At 44.2% G+C, this 24,654-nt stretch overlaps 1 protein-coding gene across 7 annotated transcripts in view; it reads left to right on the top strand.

Moving 5' to 3' along the window:
- LOC147122194 (ERI1 exoribonuclease 3-like) overlaps positions 1 to 24,654 on the top strand; it is a 491,903-nt gene that overhangs the window by 24,945 nt on the left and 442,304 nt on the right. Inside the window, exon 1 of one of the 7 annotated variants that reach the window (XM_085983074.1) lies at positions 20,256 to 20,349. The exons of the other annotated variants lie outside the window; for them this stretch is intronic. The gene's annotated coding sequence lies outside the window, so the exon portion shown is untranslated. Of the gene's footprint in view, positions 1 to 20,255; positions 20,350 to 24,654 lie in introns of those variants that run through there. 7 annotated transcript variants of the gene reach the window in all.

Below are 24,654 nucleotides of genomic sequence, written 5' to 3'. Positions count from 1 at the left end.
CTGCACAGGACCTCCAACCAACGCTATACACCAGATACATCGACGACATTTTCTTCCTATGGACCCACGGCGAAGAATCACTGAACAGACTACACGATAACATCAACAAGTTCCATCCCACCATCAAACTCACCATGGACTACTCCTCAGAATCGGTTTCATTCTTGCTCACACGAATCTCCATCAAAGACGGACACCTCAGCACTTCACTCTACCGCAAGCCCACGGACAACCTCACGATGCTCCACTTCTCCACCTTCCACCCTAACCACGTTAAACAAGCCATCCCCTATGGACAAGCCCTGCGAATACACAGGATCTGCTCAGACGAGGAGGAACGCGATGGACGCCTACAGATGCTGAAAGATGCCCTCGTAAGAACGGGATATGACGCTCGACTCGTCGATCGACAGTTCCGACGGGCCACAGTGAAAAATCGCATGGACCTCCTCAGAAGACAAACACTGGACACAGCCAACAGAGTACCCTTCATCGTCCAGTACTTCCCCGGAACGGAGAAACTACGCCATGTTCTTCGCAGCCTTCAACCTGTCATCGATGACGCCGAACACCTCGCTAAGGCCATCCCCACTCCTCCACTACTCACCTTCAAACAGCCGCCTAACCTCAAACAGACCATTGTTCGCAGCAAATTACCCAGCTTTCAGGAGAACAGCGACCACGACACCACACAACCCTGCCACGGCAACCTCTGCAAGACATGCTAGATCATCAACACAGATACCATCATCACACCTGAGGACACCACCCACCAGGTACATGGTACATACTCATGTGACTCGGCCAACGTTGTCTACCTCATACGTTGCAGGAAAGGATGCCCCGGAGCATGGTACGTCGGCGAGACCATGCAGACACTGCGACAACGGATGAACGGACACCGCACAACAATCGCCAGGCAGGAGTGTTCCCTCCCAGTCGGGGAACACTTCAGCAGTCAAGGACATTCAGCCTCCGATCTTCGGGTAAGTATTCTCCAAGGCGGCCTTCGAGACACACGACAACGCAAAATCGTCGAGCAGAAACTGATAGCCAAGTTCCGCACTCATGAGGACGGCCTCAACCGGGATCTTGGGTTCATGTCAGTCTACATGTAACCCCACCTGACATAGAGTCATCCAGACTCGAGTCGTCGTTGGCTTGTTCTCTCCACACAGATGCGGCTGGACCTGCTGTGATTTCCAGCAAAAAAATTTTTTTTTCTTTTTATTGTTTTTTGTTTTTCATACAGACCCCAGCATCTGTAACATTTTACCCCTTGTGACCCCACCTCATTGTTCTTTGATGTAATGTTTTCCTGACTGACCTGTTTGGACACCATTCACACCTTTGATTGCTGTGATTATCTCTCTGCCGAGGTGTGATAAAGGCAGTTAGAAAGATTACCTGTAATCATCTGGCAGTGTTCTCTGACTATATATGCTGTGCCTATATGCATCTCTCCACTTCACCTGACGAAGGAGCAGCGCTCCGAAAGATTGTGATTTCAAATAAAGCTGTTGGACTATAACCTGGTGTTGTGTGACTTCTCACATTTGTCCACCCCACATTGCTTTGTGTCAGAAATGAAAACACAGCCTTGGAAATGATAAGAAGGTTGATTAACATTTTGGGTACAGTATCTTCATCAAAGCTTTGTTCTAATGAAGGCTTAACACCTGAAATGTTAACTTGTCTTTTCAGATGCCAATAGAAGTGCTTGTATATTTCCAGCATTTTGTTTCTTTTTCATTTTATATTTACTGTTTCATGTCTTTGGGGTTCCTAGGTTTATGCAGTTATGTCGTATAATTAACATCTAGGAGGTGAGTTTAGTTTAGTTGCTTTGCTTTTCTCCATTACTGGATGTGCAAAAGCATATTAATATCTTTTGCTCGTAACCTAACTGAAATTGGCGAAGAAAGAAATTGTAGTTGGGTCCATGCCTGTGATTTCCTTATTTTACCAATCTCGCCCAGGTTACTGAAGAAAGGTGCAGAGGTGCTGCTTCACATTCAGTAAGGGAGGAGAATACTTAATTACAGCTACATGATGCGCCATTGTACTATCCCAATTTTTTTTTTTAATGTTTTAAATTTGAGCCTTTTCACATCTTTAAGTAAATTCTAATTTTTTATAATTTAGAGTTTTCCAAAATCTACTTAACTTCTGTTAGTGCTACTTTTTAAGGCAAACTCAGTACATTGAATTTATAGAGGAGAATGGCAATTAAGTAAATATCAAATAATGCTGAAATTTGTAGAAACATAGAAATTTACAGCATAGAAGGCGGCCATTCAGCCCATTGTTTCTGTGCCGCCTGGAAAAAAGCTATCCCGCCTAATCCCACTTTCCAGCTTTTGGTCCGTAGTCCTGTAGGTTACGGCTCTTCAAGTGCCTATGCAAGTACTTTTTAAATGCAGTGAGGGTTTCTGCCTCTACCACCCTTTCAGGCAGTGAGTTCCAGACCCCCACCACCCTTTGGGTAAAAAAAAGTTCTCCTCAACTCCCCTCTAATCCTTCTACCAATTATTTAAATCTATGCCCCCTGGTTATTGACCTCTCTGCTAAGAGAAATAGGTCCTTCCTAGTCACTTTATCTAGGCCCCTCATAATTTTATACACCTCAATTAAATCTCCCCAAAAATACAACCCCAGCCTATCCAATCTTTCCTCATAGCTAAAATTCTCCAGTCCTGGCAACATTCTCGTAAATCTCCTCTGTACCCTCTCATATCTTTCCTGTAATTTGGTGACCAGAACTTTACGCAGTACGCTAGCTATGGCCTAACTAGTGTTTTCTACTGTTCAAGCATAACCACCCTGCTCTTATATTCGATGCCTCGGCTAATAAAGGAAAATATCCCGTATGCCTTCTTAACCACGTTATCGACCTATCCTGCTACCTTCAGGGATCTTTGGACATGCACTCCAAGGTCCCTCTGCTCCTCTACACTTCTCAATATCTGACCATTTATTGTGTATTCCCTTGCCTAGTTAGCCCTCCCAAAATGCATTTCCTTCACTGTATTGAAATCCATTTGCCACTTTCCTACCCAGCTGACCAATCCATTGATATCTTCCTGCAGTCTGCAGCTTTCTTCCTCACTGTCAACCACACGGCCAATTTTTGTATCATCTGAAAACTTCTTAATCATGCCCTCTACATTGAAGTCTAAATCATTGATGAATACCACAAAAAGCGAGGGACCTAGTACTGAGCCCTGCGGAACCCCACTGGAAACTGCCTTCCAGCCATAAAAACACCCGTCGACCATCCCTTTTGCTGTTACTGAGCCAATTTTGGATCCGACTTGCCACTTTCCCTTGGATCCCATGGGCTTTTACTTTTCTGACCAGTCTGCCATGTGGGTCCTTATCAAAAGCCTTGCTAAAAATCCATGTAGACTACATGTTGGAACTTAAGAAGGAAAGAAATAAAACACATCTCGGGAATCCTCTTAAGCTTTTGAGAGAACATGTGTTTAGTATGTTTCGTGGATTCATGATTTAGGAATGCCATGGAATGAAACCTGACTCGAATTTTAATTTACCGATTTCTCTTTTGGTGTTTGGATTGGAGGAGCGAGTTCTCTATAACCTCAAGTGACCTGAGGAGCATGGACATGTTACTTCATTGATTTTTCATTCACTATTTAAGATATTTAATGTCATACCTGTTGATGTGCTCATTAGTGTGAGGACTAGCTCTACTGGAATTAAGTACTTCTGTCAGCATGAAGTACTCCCAGGTTAGCTAGTGCTCGACACAGGGTAAGCTCTGTCTGCACTGCCCAAACTTTGTGCTTTGATTCCTGAATGCATCAATGGGCTGGATATTCCGATCCCTACGGGTGGGTACGCATTGTGCACCCACCCGTAGGGACATTGGAAATGCCGGTTTCAAGCATGCACTGGAAACCGGCAATTCCGATCTGTCAAGAAAGCTCTTGACAGATCCTCTGGCTGCCCGGGAGAAGTGCCTCTGCGGGCGGATAGTTCTGTTTTTTGGAGACCCTCCGCCCGCAGAAAACACTTACAATTCTTGCGCCTGGTAAAAGCAGGCGTAACGCCTGCTTTTACCAGGATAAGAACATAAGAACATAAGAAATAGGAGCAGGAGTAGGCCAATCGGCCTCTCGAGCCTGCTCCACCATTCAATAAGATCATGGCTGATCTGATCCTAACCTCAAATCTTCTATCACTCTGCATCCACCCGAACCCATGTGATCTCCCGGGAGAGGCAAAAAACCAGATAAAGACCCAATGGCCAATTTGGGAGAAAAAAATCTGGGAAATTCCTCTCCGACCCATCTAGGCGATCGAAATTCTTCCAGGAGATCACTCTGTCTCTATATTTTCTACAGTACTTACCTTCTGTAAAGGCGATCTCCACCCCAGCCAGGAACAGGAATAAAACCATCTCCTGAAATCTAACAGAATTAGAACACAGTAGGAGCAGAACAAGGCTACACGGCCCCTGGGCCCGCTCCACTACCCACAGGGCCATGACCATTCCGAACCCAGACTCATGTCCAATTTCCTGCCTGCTCCCCGTAACCCTTAATTCCCTTTACTTCTAGGAAACTATCTATTTCTGTTTTAAATTTATTTAATGATGTAGCTTCCACAGCTTTCTGGGGCAGCAAATTCCACAAACCTACCACCCTCTGAGTGAAGAAGTTTCTCCTCATCTCAGTTTTGAATGAGCAGCCCCTTATTTTAAGATTATGCCCCCTAGTTCTAGTTTCACCCATCATTGGGAACATCCTCACCGCATCCACCCGATCAAGCCCCTTCACAATCTTATATGTTTCAATAAGATCGCCTCTCATTCTTCTGAACTCCAATGAGTAGAGTCCCAATCTACTCAACCTCTCCTCATATGACCACCCCCTCATCCCCGGGATTAACCGAGTGAACCTTCTTTGTACTGACTCGAGAGCAAGTATGTCTTTTCTTAAGTATGGACACCAAAACTGTATGCAGTATTCCAGGTGCGGTCTCACCAATACCTTGTACAACTGCAGCAATACCTCCCTGTTTTTATATTCCATCCCCCTAGCAATAAAAGCCAACATTCCATTGGCCTTCTTGATCACTTGCTGCACCTGCATACTAACTTTTTGAGTTTCGTGCACCAGGACCCCCAGATCCCTTTGTACTACAGTACTTTCCAGTTTCTTGCCATTAAGATAATAACTTGCTCTATGATTTTTCCTGCCAAAGTGCATAACCTCACACTTTCCAGTATTGTATTCCATCTGCCAAATCTCTGCCCACTTACTTAGCCTGTCTATGTCCCTTTGCAGGTTTTTTATGTCCTCCTCACTCACTACTTTCCGTCCCATCTTTGTATCATCTGCAAACTTTGATATGTTACACTCGGTGCCCTCCTCCAAATCGTTAATATAGATTGTAAAGAGTTGGGGACCCAGCACTGACCCCTGCGGAACACCACTAGTTACTGGTTGCCAATCTGAGAACGAACCATTTATCCCAACTCTCTGCTTTCTGTTAGAGAGCCAATCCTCCACCCACGCCAGAATATTACCCCCAATCCCGTGATTTTTTATCTTGAGCAATAATCTTTTGTGTGGCACCTTGTCAAATGCCTTTTGGAAGTCTAAATACACTACGTCCACTGGTTCCCCTTTATCCACCCTGTATGTTACTTCCTCAAAAAACTCCAGCAAATTTGTCAAACATGACTTCCCCTTCATGAAACCATGCTGAGTTTGTCCTATTAAATTATGTTTATCCAAATGTCCCGTTACTGTCTCCTTAATAATGGACTCTAACATTTTACCTACCACAGATGTTAGGCTAACAGGTCTATAGTTTCCAGCCTTCTGCCTACTACCCTTTTTAAATAAGGGTGTTACATTAGCAGTTTTCCAATCTGCCGGGACCTTTCCTGAGTCCAGGGAGTTCTGGAAAATTATTACCAATGCATCCACAATCCCTACCGCTACTTCCCTCAAGACCCTAGGATGCAAGCCATCAGGTCCAGGGGATTTATCCGCCTTGAGTCCCATTATTTTACCAAGTACCACTTTCTTAGTGATTTTAATTGTATTTAGTTCCTCCCCCCCCCCCCTAGAGCCCCCTGTTTGTCCAGTGTTGGGATATTCTTAGTGTCCTCTACTGTAAAGACTGATACAAAATAATTGTTCAGTGTTTTTGCCATCTCCATGTTTCCCACCATTAATTTCCCGGTCTCATCCTCTAAGGGACCAACATTTACTTTAGCCACCCTTTTTCTTTTTATATAACTATAGAAACTCTTACTATCTGTTTTTATATTTTTTGCTAATTTACTTTCATAATCTATCTTCCCTTTCTTAATCAATCTTTTAGTTATTTTTTGCTGTCTTTTAAAGACTTCCCAACCTTCCATCCTCCCACTAGATTTGGCTACCTTATATGCCCTTGTTTTTAGTCGGATACTATCCTTAATTACTTTACTTAGCCACGGATGGCTATCTTTTCTTTTACACCCTTTTCTTCTCAGTGGAATATATTTTTTTTGGAAATTGTAAAATAACTCCTTAAATGTACACCACTGATCATGTACCGTCTTACCCTTTAATCTATTTTCCCAGTCCACTCTAATCAATTCCGCTCTCATACCTTCATAGTCTCCTTTATTCAAGCTCAGCACGCTTGTTTGAGATCCAACCTTCTCACCCTCTAATTGAATATGGAACTCAACCATGTTATGGTCACTCATTCCAAGGGGATCCTTTACTAAGACATTTTTAATTAATCCTGTCTCATTACACAGGACCAAATCTAAGGTTGCTTGCCCCCTGGTCGGTTCAGTTACATACTGCTCAAGAAACCCATCCCTAATACACTCAATGAACTCATCCTCAAGGCTGCTCTGCCCAGTTTGATTTGTCCAGTTAATATGATAATTAAAATCCCCCATAATTATAGCTGTTCCCCTATTACAAGCCTCAACTATTTCCTGATTAATACTCCGTCCAACAGAGTTGCAACTGTTCGGAGGCCTATAGACTACACCCACTAATGTTTTTTTCCCCTTATTATTCCTTATCTCCACCCAAACTGTTTCACTATCCTGCTCCTTTGACCCAATATCATTTCTCTGTATTATAGTGATTCCTTCCTTTATTAACATAGCCACCCCACCTCCTCTCCCTTCCTGATTGTTAAATAACCTGGTATGTTTAATTCCCAGTCATGGTCACCCTGCAGCCATGTTTCTGTAATGGCCACAAGATCATACCCATATGTCATTATTTGTGCCGTTAACTCATTCATTTTGTTACGAATGCTACGTGCATTCAGATAAAGAACTTTCAAATCTGTTTTGTAACACTTAGTTCCTGTTTTTTCCCTTTTTAGTACTTTACTTTTTACTCCATACCTTCTGTCCCTGACACATTCTGTTTTTTAATTCCCCCACTGCTACCTAAGTCTATGACCTTCTCTGTTGTCATTTCTATTATTTGCTCTCTAGAAACCTCCCCCCCACTAATTAGTTTAAAGCCCTCTCTACAGCCCTAGTTATATGATTCGCCAGGACTCTAGTCCCAGCACTGGCCAAGTGGAGTCCGTCCCAACAGAACAGCTCCCTCCTGTCCCAGTACTGGTGCCAGTGTCCCAAGCAGCAAAACCCATTTCTCCCACACCAGTCTTTGAGCCACGCATTTAACTCTTTTTAATTTTATTTATCCTAGCCAAATTTGCTCGTGGCTCAGGTAATAACCCAGAGATTATTACCCTTGAGGTTCTGTTTTTTAATTTGAACCCTAGCTGCTCATACTCCTTTAACAGAACCGTCTTCCTTGTCCTATCTACGTCGTTTGTACCAACATGGACCACGACAACTGGATCCTCCCCCTCCCACTGCAAGTTTCTTTCCAGCCCAGAAGAGATGTCCTTAACCCTGGCACCAGGCAGGCAACACAGCCTTCGGGACTCCCGCTCTTGACTGCAGAGAACCCTATCTATCCCCCTAATGATACTATCCCCTACAACATTTCTTTTTACTCCCTCCACTTGAATGGACCCCTGTACCACGGTGCTGTGGTCAGGTTGCTCATCCTCCCTGCAGTCCCCACTCCCGCCCTCACAGGGAGTAAGAACCTCGATCCTGCTGGACAAGAACAAGGGCTGCGTCTCCTTCAACACTACATCCTGGATCCCTGCACCTTCCTCACTCGTAGTCACACCGTCCTGTCCCTGACCACGGACGACATCTGCAGTAATTAACTTCATAGGTGTGACCATCTCCTGAAACAGAGTCCAGGAACTTCTCCCCCTCCCTGATGTGTCGCAGTGTCTGAAGCTCGGTCTCAAGCTCCATAACATGGAACTTGAGTTCCTCTAGCAGCAAACACTTGTCGCAGATGTAATCACCGTGAGCCTCAATGGGGTTCACCGGCTCCCACATCTCGCAACAGTAACACATCACCTGCTCCATTCTATAAATTAATTAAATTTCTTATTATTAGTTATGAAGACCCTGCCTGGATATATATGATATCACACCACTATTCAATAGGACTTACCAACTTAAAGGTATAAAAGAGAAGAGAAGGAAGAAAACCAACCAACCAGCTGATCACCAACCTCCTCCTTGAATACTGTCTGTGGAGCCTGTTTGGTTGACTCGTCTCGCTGCTCCGCCTCCGCAGTGCTGTCTAAACCTGGGAGTGGGGAACAAAACAGAGCAAAAAACACACCCTCACCTCCCACTTATCTGAACTCTCCCACTTAGCAAAACTCCAACAGCACTCAATGCACAAAGCACTCCGTGCACTGCACTAGCCCCTCCCCTTTTAAGAGTTGAAAAAAGTTTAAAAAGAAAAATTTCCCCACTGATCTATCATTTAAAAATACTTTAAAGAAAGGTAAGTTTATTTTTAGCCCTGTTAAAAACTTTAATTTTTTTAAAAAATTTAAATTTTTGTTTAAAATAGTTAATTTATATAATTTCAAGTCATTTAAAAAATGTTATATATATAAAAAAAAAAATATTTGAAGTTTTACTATGTTTCTATGTTTTGGGGTGATCTCCATTCATATATTTGACAGTATGAAGGGAGATTCCCTTCTCTGATTGGCTCCCCATGGCCCATGTAATCCCAGGGACGCTGCAAACTACCTGCGCCTCTGGGATACGTGGGCCCTGCACACCGGCAGTTTGGAGAGGCCAAGCAGCGGAACTGTGCACCTCCCGGGAGCCCTCGGGTAAGGGCACAGGTTTTTCCAGATCGCAGCCCTCCGCCCGTGGGAGGCCTGCAATCGGAATATCTGGGCCATTGTGACATTTTCATTTCCCACACCAGCCAGCTGGTGGATGAAGACATAAGAAATTATGGAACAGGAAAACCACATTTGACCCATCAAGCCCATTCCTCCAGTAATTACACTGCAGTGTCTTCCACCTCACCCACCGCAAAGTCCTGAGGAAAGCAACTTTAAGCTAGGTGAAACTTCTAAAAAGGTAAACAACAAACCTCTTCCAAATATTCTTGTCATGTACTGAATTACATAACGTGTTATAGAATTAATCACCAGTGCCTAAGTATTTCCCGATTACCTCCAATCCCACGGCATGCCAGATAAACATTCATTTTAAGGGATTCAGTGAATGAGCACAAGCTAACTCTGCTGGAAGTCTATTGCACACGTCACTCATTCCACGAGAAAAAAATTATTAGGAATCTTCAGCCTTGAACAAAGCTTGATTATCTTGTCCTCTAGTTTTGTGAGCACAATTAAAATCAAAATGTCAATTTAGTACCAAATTCTGATGTGACTTGTATTTACAGGTATACCATGCCAACACACAAAACTAGCGAGCTGAGCTATTCACACAGGTTATTAAGACCATAAAAAAGCAAGCCAAGTACAGGTGTTCAATTCTAGAGGGATCGAATTGAAAAGCGAAGAAGTTATGTTAAACTTGTATCGAACCTTGGTTAGACCACACTCTGAGTACTGTGCACAGTTCTGGTCTCCATATTATAAGAAAGTGTCAGCCGTGGCTCAGTTGGTTCCACTCTCGCCTCTGAGTCAGAAGGTTGTGGGTTCAAGCCCCATTCCAGGGACTTGAGCACAAAAATCTCGGCTGACACTCCAGGGCAGTACTGAGGAGGGGAAGTACTGAGGAGGTGCTGCACTGTCGGAGGTGCTGTTTTTCGGATGAGGCATTAAACCAAGGCCCAGTCTGCGCTCTCTGGTGGATGTAAAAGATCCCATGGTACTATTTTGAAGAAGAGCAGGGGAGTTATCCCTGGTGTCTTGGTCAATATTTATCCCTCAATCAACATCACTAAAGCAGATTATCTGGTCATTATCACATTGCTGTTTGTGGGAGCTTGCTGTGCGCAAATTGGCTGCTGCGTTTCGTACATCACAACAATGACTACAGTTCTAAAGTACTTCATTGGCTGTGAAGCGCTTTGGAACGTCCCGAGGTGGTGAAATGCAAGTCTTTCTTTAAGAAGGATATAGAGGCATTAGTAAAGGTGCAAAAACGATTCACAAGGATGATACCAGATCTGAGAGGATATACTTAACATAGAAACATAGAAGATAGGAGCAGGAGTAGGCCATTCGGCCCCTCAAGCCTGCTCCGCCATTTAATGCGATCACGGCTGATCATCCAAATTCAGTACCCTGTCCCTGCTTTCTCCCCATATCCCTTGATCCCTTTAGCCTTAAAAAATATATCTAACTCCTTCTTGAATATATTTAATGAATTGGCCTCAAACTGTCTTCTGATGTAGAGAATTCCACAAGTTCACCACTCTCTGGGTGAAGAAATTCCTCCTCATCTCAGTCCTAAATGGCTTACCCCTTATCCTTAGACTGTGACCCCTGGTTCTGGACTCCCCCGCCATCGGGAACATCCTTCCTGCATCTAGTCTGTCTAGTCCTGTTAGAATTTTATAAATTTCAATGAGATCCCCTCTCATTCTTCTAAACTCTAGTGAATATAAGCCTAATCGACCCAATCTCTCTTCATACGTCATTCCTGCCATCCCAGGTATCAGTCTGGTGACGCTGCACTCCCTCCATGGCAAGAACATCCTTCCTCAGATAAGGTTCCTCAGGGAAGGCTGAATGGACTGGGGTTCTTTTCTCTGGAAAAGGGAATGCTGATGGGTGACCTGATAGAAATCTTTAAAACTCTGAAACTGTTTGACTGGGTAGATGTAGAGAAACTATTTCCACTTGTGGGTGAGTCCAAAACTAGAGGTCATAAATATAAGATAGTCACTAATAAATCCAACAGGCAATTCAGGAGAAACTTCTTAGTGTGGTCAGAATGTGGAACGCGCAACCACGAGTAGATGAGGCAAATATTATAAGGTTAGATGACGATGGGTAGGAGGAGGTTCATGTGGAGCATAAACGCCATCATAGACCAGTTGGGCCAAATGGCCTTTTTCTTTGCTGTAGATTCAATGTAAGCTTCAAAAAAAGCCCCGAAAATGTGAAGCACTGATTATAAGCCTACGGTATGTGCTGATTTTTGTCAACAAGCACTGACCTGAGAACCTGGCCCCCAAAATGCCGACAGCATGAAATGCAGATGATTGGCATATATATGATTTAAGATCAGCCACATTTATATTGGATAGGGTAGATTTTAATCCCATCGCACTGGGTAAACTTTCCAGAAGTGAACCGGGAGTGAGCTAACCTCAATTCAATTCAATTTTATTTGCCATATGTAACCAGTACTAGTACAATGGAATGCTTACTCCCCGTAGCCTGTGTAGCTACTTTCATTTAAACACCTACGTGAAACAATTCATGGATAGTTATTTCAAAGATATTTGTGGTATCACAGCAGCTTCTTGCACATTACAGCACATTTAATGTAGCAAAACAATATAATGCAGAGGAGGAAGGGAGAGTGACACAGGCAAAAAGTTAGGGAAGTGACCGGAGAGGCAGCGGACCTGCGAGGGATCACCAGAAGCGGCGGAGGATAAAAGGAGCAGCCTGAGGCAGCGAGGCCCAGAGCCCCGAGACCGGAGAGGCAGCGGACCTGCGAGGGATCACCAGAGGCGGCGGAGGATAAAAGGAGCAGCCCGAGGCAGCGAGGCCCAGAGCCCCGAGACCGGAGAGGCAGCGGACCTGCGAGGGATCACCAGAGGCGGCTTACCAATCCAGGTTCCGGGAGAGAGGTAAAAAGTAATCCAAGTGTGACGTCAGCAGGAAGCAGGTAAGTGATTGGTTGGTGAGTATTTCTCTTTTTTAAACTTTAACTCTGTTTTATAGTTTCTAAGGTCTCTCTGGTGTAGCGGGGACTGTTGGTAAACTATTTAACTGTAGTGTAATTAGTGGGATTGATTGATTTAATTTAAACTCAATTAATTAAAGGGTAAGTCATGGCAGGACAGCCCGGCCCCGTGATCTGCTCCTCCTGCGAGATGTGGGAACTCGGGGACACTTCCTGTGTCCCTGACAACTACATGTGCAGGAAGTGCACCCAGCTGCAGCTACTGACAGACCGCATTGCGGCACTGGAGCTGCGATTGGATGCATACTGGAGCGTTCACGATGCTCGGGACATCGTGAATAGCACGTTTACGGAGTTGGACACACCGCAGGTAGAGGTTGGACAGGAAGAAAGGGAACGGGTGACCAACAGGCAGAGTACTAGGCGCAGGCAGGTAGTGCAGGGGTCCCCTGTGGCCATCCCCCCTCTCCAACAGATATACCACTTCGAGTACTGTTGCGGGGGATGGCTTATCAGAGGAAGGCAGCAGCAGCCAACTTCCTGGCACCAGGGGTGGCTCTGCTGCACAGAATGGGGAAAAAAAAGAGTGGTAGAGCTACAGTAATAGGGGATTCAATTGTAAGGGGAATAGATAGGCGTTTCTGCGGCCGCAAACGAGACTCCAGGATGGTGTGTTGCCTCCCTGGTGCAAGGGTCAAGGATGTCTCCGAGCGGCTGCAGAACATCTCGGAAGGGGAGGGTGAACAGCCAGTTGTCGTGGTGCATATAGGCACTAACGATATAGGTAAAAAGCGGGATGAGGTCCTAAAAGCGGAATATAGGGAGTTAGGAGGTAAATTAAAAAACAACCTCAAAGGTAGTAATCTCAGGATTGCTACCAGTGCCACGTGCTAGTCAGAGTAGAAATAGAAGGATACTTCAGATGAATACGTGGCTAGAGGAATGGTGCCAGGGGGAGGGATTCAAGTTCCTGGGACATTGGAACCGGTTCTGGGGGGAGGTGGGACCAGTTCAAACCGGACGGTCTGCACCTGGGCAGGGCTGGAACCGATGTCCTAGGGGGAGTGTTTGCTAGTGCAGTGGGGGAGGGTTTAAACTAAAATGGAAGGGGGTTGGGAACCTGAGCAGGGAGACAGAGGAAAGGGAAACGAGGATAAAAGCAAAAGATAGGAAGGAGAAAAACAAAAGTGGCAGTCAGAGAAATCAACGGTTTAAATCAAACGTGACCACAGTAAATAATAATTCTAATAGGTCTAAGAGCGTTAAAAAAACAAGCCTGAAGGCTTTGTGTCTTAATGCGAGGAGCATTTGTAATAAGGTGGCTGAATTGGCTGCGCAAATAGAGGTAAACTAATATGATTTGGTTGGGATTATGGAAACGTGGCTCAAGGACGGCCAAGACTGGGAACTCAACATCCAGGGGTATTCGATATTCAGGAAAGACAGGCAAAAAGGAAAGGGAGGAGGGGTAGCATTACTGGTTAAAGAAGGGATTAACACAATTGTAATGAAGGATATTAGCTCTGATGAGGTGGAATCTGTATGGGTAGAATTGAGAAATACTAAGGGGGAAAAAAACATTAGTGGGAGTGGTATATAGACCTCCAAACAGTAAGGCGGAGGTTGGGGATGGCATTAAAAGGGAAATTAAAGAAGCGTGCAATAAGGGCACAGCAGTCATCATGGGTGACTTTAATCTACATATAGATTGGGCTAACCAAATTAGTAATAATACTGTGGAGGAGGAATTCTTGGAGTGTTTACGGGATGGTTTCCTGGACCAACATGTCGAGGAACCAACCAGAGATCAAACCATCTTAGACTGGGTATTATGTAACAAGAAAGGATTAATTAGCAATCTTGTTGTACAAGGCCCCTTGGGTCGGAGCGATCATAATATGATCGAATTCTTCATTAAGATGGAGAATGAAGTAGTTGACTCAGAAACTAGGGTCCTCAATTTAAATAAAGGAAACTATGATGGTCTGAGGAGCGAGTTGGGTAGGATTGATTGGGGAATGGCACTCAAAGGGTTGACGGTGGATAGGCAATGGCAAACATTCAGAGACCGAATGGATGAATTACAGAAGTTGTTCATCCCAGTTCGGCATAAAAATAAAACAAAAAAGGTGACTCAACCGTGGCTAACAAGGGAAATTAGGGATAGCATAAGATCCAAGGAGAGGACATATAAATTGGCCAGAAAAAGCAATAATGCTGAGGATTGGGAGCAGTTTAGGATTCAACAAAGGAGGACAAAGGGATTAATTAAGAAAGGGAAAATAGAATATGAGAGTAAGCTTGCAGGGAACATAAAAACTGACTGTAAAAGCTTTTATAGATATGTAAAGAGAAAAAGATTGGTGAAGTCAAGCATAGGTCCCTTGCAGTCAGAATCGGGGGAATTTATAATGGGGAGCAAAGAAATGGCAGACCAACTAAATACATATTTTGGTTCTGTCTTCACAAAGGAGGACACAAATAACCTCCCAGAAATACTGCGGAACATAGGGTCTGATGAAAGGGTGGAACTGAAAGAAATCAGTATTTGTAGGGAAATGGTGTTAGGAAAATTGATGGGACTGAAGGCCGATAAATCCCCAGGGCCTGATAATCTACATCCCAGGGTACTTAAGGAAGTGGCCCTAGAAATAGTAGATGCATTGCTGGTCATCTTCCAGAACTCGATAGACTCTGGAACAGTACCCATGGATTGGAGGGTAGCTAATGTTACCCCACTATTCAAAAAAGGTGGCAGAGAAAAAGCGGGGAATTATAGACCAGTAAGCCTGACATCGATAGTGGGGAAAATGCTAGAGTCCATTATAAAAGATGTAATAGCTGAGCACTTGGAAAGCAGTGACAGGATCGGACAAAGTCAACATGGATTTACAAAAGGTAAATCATGCTTGACTAATCTACTGGAATTTTTTGAGGATGTAACTGGTAAAATAGATAAGGGAGAACCAGTGGATGTGGTGTATTTGGACTTTCAGAAGGCTTTCGATAAGGTCCCACATAAGAGATTAGCATGCAAAATTAAGGCACATGGGATTGGGGGCAAGGTATTGACTTGGATAGAGAACTGGTTGGCGGACAGAAAGCAAAGAGTTGGAATAAACGGGTCGTTTTCCGAGTGGCAGGCAGTGACTAGTGGGGTACCGCAAGGATCGGTCCTCGGACCCCAGCTGTTCACAATATAAATGATCTGGACGAGGGAATTGGATGTAATATCTCCAAATTTGCAGACGACACAAAGCTGGGTGGGAGGGTATGCTGTGAGGAGGATGTCATGAAACTCCAGTACGATTTGGACAGGTTGGGTGATTGGGCAGAAACATGGCAAATGTACTATAATGTGGATAAATGTGAGGTTATCCACTTTGGTGGCAAAAACAGGAAGGCAGATCATTATTTGAATGCCACTGGATTGGGAGAAGGGGAAGTGCAAAGAGACTTGGGTATTCTCGTGCACCAGTCGCTGAAGGTAAGCATGCAGGTGCAGCAGGCAGTTAAGAAGGCAAATGGTATGCTGGCCTTCGTAGCAAGAGGGTTCGAGTACAAGAACAAGGATGCCTTGCTGCAGTTGTACAGGGCCTTGGTGAGACCACACCTTGAGTATTGTGTGCAGTTTTGGTCACCTTACCTGAGGAAGGACGTTCTTGCCATGGAGGGAGTGCAGAGAAGATTCACCAGGCTGATACCTGGGATGGCAGGAATGACGTACGAGGAGAGATTTTGTCAATTGGGCTTGTACTCACTGGAATTTAGAAGATTGAGAGGGGATCTCATCGAAACCTATAAAATTCTGTCAGGTCTGGACAGACTAGATGCAGGAAGGATGTTTCTGATGGCTGGGGAGTCCAGAACCAGGGGTCATAGTCCAAGGATAAGGGGTAAGCCATTTAGGACTGAAATGAGGAGGAATTTCTTCACCCAGAGAGTGGTGAACCTGTGGAATTCTCTGCCACAGAGGGCGGTGGAAGCCAGCTCATTAAATATATTCAAGAAAGAGTTGGATATATTTCTTAAGGCTAAAGGGATCAAGGGCCATGGGGAGAAGGCAGGGACAGGGTACTGAATTTGGATGATCAGCCATGATCTCATTGAATGGCGGAGCAGGCTCGAAGGGCCGAATGGTCTACTCCTCCTATCTTCTATGTTTCTATGTAAATATATGATCCAAGAGATGGATTTGAGTTGACTTTGAGGGGGAAGATAGATGTTGGCAGAGAAGAGATGTAGTAACATAATTCCAGAGTGCAGTGGTGCAATGGCTGATGACACAGCTCTTGATGATGATGATGATGATGAGCAGAGGGAGATTATGCACATGTATGAGATAGGACATAGGTTATGGAGTTTTGAATGAGCTAGGGTTTGTGTCGGATGTAACTGGGGAGGCCAGGTGAGGACAAGGATCAGTGAAATTGAGCCTAGAGGTGACCGAGGCATGGGTGGGAGTTTCAGCAGCGATGGGGTAATGTAAGGACTCCAATGGAAGATGCTACATTGGTGGAAATAGATGATCTTGGTGATAGGATAAATAGTAGATGATGGCAGAGGTAAAGCTGAATGTTGTCCGCATATATGAAAGCTATCCTCATGCTTAAAGGTATTGTTACTGAGGGGTAGCATGTAGTTGAGGAATGGAGAGTTCAAAAGATGGAGATGACCATGAGGTGGTAGGAGGAGAAGCCATTAAAAAAATGTTCTGGGTACACTTGAACAAGTAGAACCATAAGAGGGTAGTACCACAGAGGAGAGGTGATTGAAAATGTATCCAAAGCCACATAATGGTCGAGGAAGATATGGAGGGATAACAATCAACCGTTGCAGTCACAAATTAAGAAGTTAGTGCCTATAACCAAGTTGGTGCAGTAGGTAGGATGGCAACCAGACTGAAGAGGTTCATATAGGGACTGATGAGAAAGGTGAGCTTGGAACTAGAGGATGTTCCAGAATCTTTAAAAGAGGAAGAGCAGGTTAAATATGTGGTGATAATTGGGGACAACAGAATGGTCAAGGTTGGGCTTATTAAGAAGTGGGTAATGACAGCTCTTTTCACAGAATCACAGAAACCCCACAGTGCAGATAGAGGCCATTTCGGCCCATCGAGCCTGCACCGACACATATCCCACCCGATCCCCGTAACCCCTACACCAACACATATCCCACCCGATCCCCGTAACCCCATGTATTTAATCCCCCTAACACTAAGGGTCAATTTATCATAGCCAATCAACCTAACCCGCACATCTTTGGACTGTGGGAGGAAACTGAAGCACCCGGAGAAAACCCACGCAAACACTGGGAGAATGTGCAAACTCCACACATAGTTGCCCGAGGCCGGATTCGAACCCGGGTCTTGTAGAGAGGGAACAATGCCTGTGGGGAGAGAGAAAGTAATTTAAAATGTGCGTGAACACTGGGCTGAGGTGGGGTAGTTGACTGGTCAGAATCTGGGTCAACAGTTATTTTATGATAAAATGCTCAAATATCATGATCCAATATAAGCAAAGTCACAATTGGTTACTGAGTTATTCTAGCTAATGGTACTTTTCTCTGGAACTTTGATTTATAAGGTTTTGTTTTTAATCCCACAGTCTACAAATCTATTGCAGAAGAACAGTAACCACTGTCTTATATTTTCAAAGCAAGCATGAGGGCAGTTGCCACTTCAATTGTCAAGTAGACAAAAAAGCTATTGATGCAGTGTTTTCATTTAGTTTAGCTAAGAATGGATCTAGAGCTGAATTAGCAGTGGTAACATTCTTTATGCATTTTTGATGGTAGAGCACATTATAATATTTTATATATGTTTTTTGTTTTGTAATCTTCAAAATTACCTGCCCAGGATACAGCTCAACATCTATATACTTCTTGAAGTGAGATTTTTGATATTTTGTTTGTTCTTGCTTTCATCCCTTACTGTTGGTAGTTCTTCTCCCTGCTCCTTGAGGATACTAGTCACATTTTTGGAATCAAGGGATATGGGGTAGGGCAGGAAAGTGAAGTTGAGGTATAAAATCAGCCATGATCTTAATGAATGGCAGAGCAGGCTCAAGGGGCTGTATGGCCTACTCCTGCTCCTAATTCTTATGTGCTTATGATATGAGGAAAAACTTTTTTGCGCAGCGAGTGGTTATGATCTGGAATACACTGCCTGAAAGGGAGGTGGAGGCAAACTCAATCGTGGCTTTCAAAATTGAATTGGATAAGTACCTGAAAGGAAAAAAAAATTGCAGGGCTACGGAGAAAAGGCGGGGGATTGGGATTAGCTGAAGTGTTCTTGCAGAGAGCCGGCATGGGCTCGACGGGCCGAATGGCCTCTTACTGTGCTGTAACGATTCTATGACCTGCAGAAGCCAACTTTGTTTCTATTAATTCATCTTGATTCCATGAGTGGAATTAAGGGAAAACTGGGAATGGTCAAGTAGTCTTAAATCTGAATCAGTCAACTTTGTGTATAACTGTTTTCAGTCCAGTGTACTAGGGATGCCATGAGGCGTAACTCCCATTTCAACCTAGTAAAGACAAGTGATCCAAATAGCATACTCCGAAATGGTGACATCCTTGGGCAAAAGCAACCATTCTGGCCCAGATTTTGCTGTCCGTGGCGAACGAATGGCGCTTGTCATTCCTTACCCTTACAAAGCCCACAGACTTTCTGTGGACTTTTACACTGCGATTTGCACAAATTAGAGAGTCGAAATGGCATGGCGCCCTCTACAAGGGATCTGGGACCTGTGTGAACAGGACAAGCAACAGCGTGTCTCCTCAACCAATCCGATTGAAGAATCCTTACTGAAGCACGCAGAGTCTAAACCAGGAAGTGCAACGTAGAATATTTAAATCAATGTATAATGTACAGAAAGCGAAATAAAGATGAGATTGAGGGAGATAAGAGAGAAAGTGAAAAAGAATTATTTTAATTTTTTAAAATCTGCAACAATAATTAAAATCTGAAGGGATGAGGCTCCAAACTTGGAAAAATTAATTTTTAGTGCCAGACAGGTTGTTTGGGAGTCATTAAGATTTACCATGCCATTAAAAGTTCACTTGAATGGACATGCCCAAACTTTTCCTGGTGTGTTTAGTGGGTATCTAGTGAATAAGTACCCCGACTTCACGCCATTGCATGTATTTGAATGCCCAGTTTCTCGGCAAGATATTGTTCGTGTTAAGCCTCTGGAGGAGCAGGGCAACCCAGACAGCAACTTCCTGATTTTTAATTGTACTTGCGGGTGCTGGAAGTTGCTGTTCGTTTCACTCCTTAATAACGGTGAGCGCTGATATCCTCACCGTTCTTCTTGCTGCAAAATCAAGAATATTAACACTATCTGGGGAATCGGTTTTATAGCAGTGACTGAAAACAATGGCTCCAGTCTTCCTGATGTTAGGTTGGAAGAACTTATGGCTCATCTATGACTCTGTGTTCGACAGGCAGTCTGACGCGATGGAGGTGGTTACAGGGTTGAGAGAAATGGTGGAGTGGTTGCTATCATCATCGTATATATGGAAGCTGACCATGTGCCTGTGGATGATGTTGCCTCGGGCAGCATGTAGATGAGGAAGAAGAGGGGGCCAAGGATAGACCCTTGGGGGAAATACCAGAGTTAATAGTGCAAGGCACGAAGAGAAGCTATTGCTGGTGATGTGCATTCAGATAGATTGGAATAGAACCATAAAAGCGGGGGGGGGGGGGTGGTCTTGCAGATCTGGGCAACAAAGGAGAGGTGGAAGATGTGGTCCACTGTATTGAATGTTGCAGCAAGGTTGAGGACGACAGAGGGATATTGCATATTGCCACAGTCATAGTAGATTTTTTGACTCCTTCCTCCGGTACAGTTCTACAGACACTGAGCACCTTCCAATATCTCCAAGTGGCTGTTATTTATGTGTGAGCCTCGACAGTCCGTGTCAGCAGGCTATTTGATTACTTGGTCGTTACAGTCAAATCCTAACTTTTCCTCACCTGACGTCCAGACATATATTTCCAGCAGGGTAAGGAGTGGGAACACTTGCTGATTGTCCCCTCAACCTAGCGACGCTGAGGCCAATTGCAGCACCCCTAATGACGTCTGGCAGAAGACCAAATCTGAGACTTTCTGGTCTGTATGGAAAGCCATTATCTGCATAAACTCTTGGAACCCTTTTCTTTTGAATCCAACCCAGAATGTGGGGATAAAAGTCCGTCTTAACCCACTCAGAACTGGGTTGACAATCTTTAACCCAGTCCTGAGTAGGTACAAAGCTGCTCTTAATTCAACACATTCAGAAAAATATAAGGATAGCTGATGGTATTAGAAACATGGGAAAAATCATACTGGTGCAGTGGAGTATTTTTGGAAAACATTAGAAGCAGCTTTACTCAGCATCTAACCTATAGTATACGTGAGGTGGGATGCTTGCACTGGATGCTAGAAGCAGAATGTTACAACTCGCCTGTCATTCCCCCACCCCAAAGAGTAACACAATCAAATACTTAAATAAGTTGGGGAAAAAAATGTCTAGAAATCCTGTGACCCAGGAAGGTGATCTGGCATAATTCTAACATCTGTAGGAGCTGCGAGTTTCATCAGCAGCAGAAGTCAAAAGGTTTTCCATTTCCCTGAACGAAAATCCCTCACCTACATGACCACAAAATTCAACAAAAAATATAAGCTGAAGGGAATAGAATGGAAGATTAACCAGCTTGTTCACCTCACTGTTATTGCAGGGAAATATGGTTTATTAGAACAACCTTGTGAATAGCTGTTTAGAAATTTGCTCCAAAGCAATAAGATGTCTATGTACCCATGGCATGGTATAGTACTAATCACCTGGACTGCCCCGTTCCAAGTTTATTACCAGATAGAATGAGTTCCAGGCGTTATTTTGTGCACTCGACCATCCCAACAACATGCTTACTTGGGAGTTATGGATCTTTCACACTTCTAAAACATATAAAATAATGGAATCAAGTTCAATGGGCCGTCTGGTGTGGTGCTTGTACAGCAATAACAGTACAAACAGTCAGAATGGAATTAGAAGGGAAAGATTCTACCAAGAAACTTCCTTGACTTCTCCAAGGTTGTTCCAGATTAACTAAATAGTGACACTCCCTGTTATTTAGACTTTCAGAAGGATTTTGACAAAGTTACATCAAAAGACTTTGAATAAAACTAAAATCCACAGGAATCCAGGACAGAACATGGAACTGGATATGAAACTGCAACTTTTGTGTTCTTAGTTTTTAAAACAAATGTCATATGGGCTAGGAGAAAAGTGTTGATTAGAGTTCAATAAGGATCGGTGTTTGGATCCCAAGTGTTTCTAATTTACATAAATAATATCTACTGTAAGGTGGTCAAATTTGTTAATGGCACAAATTTAGGGAGAGCAGTAAAAATTATGGTTCATTTTAAGCACTTTGATACTTCACAATTGGTTCTTTTTCTTTTTGAAATAAAAAATCTAAGTGACATTTGGATTTTCAACAGACCAACACTTCCCCAAAATTTACCTCCCCAAAATTTACCTCAACAGTCACATTCCCACATTACCCCCCATTACAACCGATGTAGGACTCTGATTTGCACAGTCAAGTAAGCTCCTATCTACTTTAGGCAGGAGTGCTGCCAATCCATTTGCAGGTTCGCATCATGTGGTCAAGAGGTTGAATTGAGGGCAGATGGGGAGAAGCGAGTCAGTCTGAACAGGGCAGTCCAGGTGATTAGTACTATACCGTGCCATGGATACATAGACATCTTATTGCTTTGGAGACATCTTATTGCTTTGGAGCAAATTTCTAAAGAGCTAGTCACAAGATTCTTCTAATAAACCATATTCCCCTGCAATAACAGTGAGGTGAAAATCGCATCATGTGGTCAAGAGACGTGCATTTCTTTTTCATTTTCAACCGCTGGCTCCCCAACATAAGCAGGGCAGGCTGCAGTTGAAATTTGCCCTCATTATCTCCTTTCCCAACCAGTCCAGTTCATACTGGCATTTTTCTCCCTCTTGCCCCCTGCCCCCTCACAATACAACATGGCACTCTTCTCCTCCCTCCTCAGTTCAACTTGGTGCTCTTCCTCCAGGACTCGTTCAGACTGACTCTCTTCTCCCTATCTGCCCTCAATTCAACCTGGCACTCTTCTCTCTTTCCTCTTCCCCTCCCACCACCCCTGCAATTCAGTTCAAGCTGATACTCTTTACCCCCACCCCGCTCTCAGTTCAAGCTAGCAATTTTCTTCCCAATTTCATGCTGACACTCTTGTCCCCGTTCAGTTAATGCTGTGTGATGGTTTTATCCCATTTCACTTTAGTAGGATCACAAAGCTGCAGTGAGGATGAAGCCCAGAATCTTCCTTTTTTGGGGATTTAATGGGGTTATTTTTTTTTAAAATTTGTTCCTGGGATGTGGGCATCTCTGGCAAGGCCAGCATTTATTGCCCTTGAGAAGGTGGTGATGAGCCGCCTTCTCGAACTGCTACAGTCTCTGTGGTGAAGGTACTCCCATAGTGCTGTTAGGGAGGGAGTTCTAGGATTTGGAGACACTTGCCGCAGAATACCCAGCCTCTGACCCGCTCTTGTAGTCCCAGTATTTATGTGACTGGTCCAGTTAAGTTTCTGGTCAATGGTGACCCCCAGGATGTTGATGGTGGGGGATTCGGTGATGGTAATGCCGTTGAATGTCAAGGGGCGGTGATTAGACTCTCTTGTGGCGATAGTCATTGCTTGGCACTTGTGTGGTACAAATGTTACTTGCCACTTATCAGATCAAGCCTGAATGTCGTCCCGGTCTTGTGTGTGGGCATGGACTGCTTATTATCTAAGGAGTTGCGAATGGAACTGAACACTGTGCAATCATCAGCGAACATCCACACACTTCTGACCTTATGATGGAGGAAAAGTCATTGATGAAGCAGCTGAAGCTGGTTGGGCTGAGGATACTGCCCTGAGGAACTCCTGCAGCGATGACCTGGGGCTGTGGTGATTGGCCTCCAACAACTGCAGCCATGTTCCTTTGTGCTAGGTATGACTCCAGGCATTGGCGAGTTTTCCCTCGATTCCCATTGACTTCAATTTTACTAGGGCTCCTTGATGCCACACTTGGTCAAATGCAGCATTGATGTCAAGAGCGGTCACTCTCACCTCGCCTCTTTTTTGTCCATGTTTGGACCAAAGCTGTAATGAGGTCTGGAGCCGAGTGATCCTGGCGGGACCCAAACTGAGCATTGGTGAGCAGGTTATTGGTGAGTGCTTGATGGCCCTGTCGACGACACCTTCCATCACTTTGCTGATGATTGAGCATAGACTGATGGGGTGGTAATTGGCCAGATTGGATTTGTCCTGGTTTTTGTGGACAGGACATACTTGGGCAGTTTTCCACATTGTCGGGTAGATGCCAGTGTTGTAGCTGTACTGGAACAGCTTGGCTGGAGGTGTGGCTAGTTCTGGAGCAGAAGTCTTCAGCACGACAGCCAGGATGTTGTTGGGGCCCATAGCCTTTGTTGTATCCAGTGCGATCAGCTATTTCTTGATATAAGAACATAAGAAATAGGAGCAGGAATAGGCCACTTGGCCCCTCAAGCCTGCTCTGCCATTCAATAAGATCATGGCTGATCTAGGGCTCAAAGCCACTTCCCAGCCCGCTCCCCATAACCCTTCACTCCCTTATCTTGCAAAAAATTGTCTATCTCCACTTTAAATGTATTTAATGACCCAGCCTCCACAGCTCTCTCGGGCAGATAATTCCACAAATTTACGACCCTCTGAGAGAAGAAATTCCTTCTCATCTCAGTTCTAAAAGGGCGACCCTTTATTCTGAGACTGTGCCCCCGAGTTCTAGATTCTCCCACAAGGGGAAACATCCTCTCTGCATCTACCTTGTCAGGCCCCCTCAGTATCTTATATGTTTCGATAAGATCACCTCTCATTCTTCTAAATTCCAATGAGTATAGGCCCAGCCTGCTCAACCTTTCCTCATAAGTCAAACCCCTCATCTCTAGAATTAACCTAGTGAATCGTCTCTGAACTGCCTCCAATGCAAGTATATCCTTCCTTAAATAAGGAGACCAAAACTCTACGTAGTACTCAAGGTGTGGTCTCACCAATACCTTGTACAGTTGTAGCAGGACTACCCTGCTTTTATACTCCAACCCCCTTGAAATAAAGGCCAACATTCCATTTGCCTTTTTGATTACTTGCTGTACCTGCATGCTAACTTTTTGTGTTTCATGCACAAGGACCCCCAAGTCCCTCTGAACTGTAGCATTTTGTAATCTCTCTCCATTTAAATAATAGTTTGCTTTTTTATTTTTCCTGCCAAAGTGGATAACCTCGCACTTTCCCACATTATACTCCATCTGCCAGATGTTTGCCCACTCACCTAGCCTGTCTATATCCCTTTGCAGATTCTGTGAGTCCTCTGC

This window comes from Somniosus microcephalus, chromosome 3 (genome assembly GCF_052327205.1).
Source record: "Somniosus microcephalus isolate GS21.2 chromosome 3, FLI_Smic_1.0, whole genome shotgun sequence".
Lineage (NCBI taxonomy): Eukaryota > Metazoa > Chordata > Chondrichthyes > Squaliformes > Somniosidae > Somniosus > Somniosus microcephalus.
This window is presented reverse-complemented; position numbering and strand designations above follow the sequence as displayed.